This window comes from Akebia trifoliata, unplaced genomic scaffold, assembly GCF_017979445.1.
Source record: "Akebia trifoliata isolate Shusen 1 unplaced genomic scaffold, ASM1797944v1 Contig00932, whole genome shotgun sequence".
Taxonomy (NCBI): domain Eukaryota; kingdom Viridiplantae; phylum Streptophyta; class Magnoliopsida; order Ranunculales; family Lardizabalaceae; genus Akebia; species Akebia trifoliata.
This window is the reverse complement of record NW_028237347.1, coordinates 4,796-5,988: the sequence shown is the minus strand read 5'-3', so window position 1 is coordinate 5,988 and position 1,193 is coordinate 4,796. Positions and strand designations below refer to the sequence as shown.

At 35.3% G+C, this 1,193-nt stretch overlaps 1 non-coding gene across 1 annotated transcript; it reads left to right on the top strand.

Annotated features, from left to right (window-relative positions):
* The first annotated feature begins 791 nt into the window (after nt 1–791).
* Nucleotides 792–863, top strand: TRNAH-GUG (transfer RNA histidin (anticodon GUG)). Its single transcript has one exon. It is a non-coding gene; the product is annotated as a tRNA-His (tRNA).
* The last annotated feature ends 330 nt before the right edge of the window (nt 864–1,193 follow it).

Here is a 1,193-nt window from a genome sequence, read left to right as displayed (position 1 = left end):
ACACCCAAAACTTCCACTATCAACAATAATGGGTTATACCAAAGTTCTCTCAAAATCAATCTAGAGGCTCACAAGATTACAATCAACATCAAGAATACATATTCTTGGTTCAACAATACAATAAATATCATCTAATAAAGATGGATTCCACAAGAAAATAAAAAAGGAAAGTTTAGGTCTCACCAATGAAATTTTTCAATAGAGATGAAAAAGAAAAGTTAATCTGAAAAAATAAATTGGTAGAGTTGTAGAGTTTTAGAGTTTATTGCAAGGATTCTCTACTCCAAATTTGAGCCAAATCGGACAAAGTTTGCCCGTAAATCTTTTTACCTTAACTCTCCAAAATCCACCCTCTTTCTTTTCTCTTTCTTTCAACCTTGCTCTTTTCTTTTCTCCCTTCTTGTAACCCAAAAACAACAGCCCCAACTAAAGAACCAGCTGTTGTCCTTTTTTTTTTTTTTTTAATTTTATGTTGAATGGGCTTTGCCCTTATTCTTTTGGGTGGCTCACATGAGGTGGACACAGCCCAACAAGATATGTGTCCTCGATAGGTAAAAATGACTCTTTCACAAGCTACACCATTGTCCGAGAGGTCATTATCTTGATAGGGCAAGGAAATAATTTTGGTTAGATTATTAGCTATTGAAAAAGAGCACATAGTCATGGACGAAAGAGCCGAATAACTCTTCCACAAATTCAACAAGTTATATTTTGAAACCAAATGGGACTAGTTACTACAATGCGATACATTTAACGTTATGTATTTAATTAAAAGATTACTAAACACCAATGTGGCTGTAGTTTAGTGGTAAGAATTCCACGTTGTGGCCGTGGAGACCTGGGCTCGAATCCCAGCAGCCACAAGTTAGCTCTTTTTTCTTACAATTTCTCAATGGTGTATTTAAGTGGGTCCCACCATTTCTTAGCCGTCCGATCTTTATAACATCTGTTTTGATGCTTGATGACCGATTATGATTGCTTTGGAGACTTCATTTGAAGGGCACATTATTAAGGAACCCAATTTGATAGGTCCCACCTATATACAATATTTTCAACTCAAAAGTCAAATTATTATCTTAAGAATGGATGGCACAAAAGTCAAAGATCAACATCAAATGGATGGTCTCTCAACCATGTTATCTGTAGTCTTTCTTTTAGACCAATCAGCTCAATTGCTTTGACCAAAAGAATTA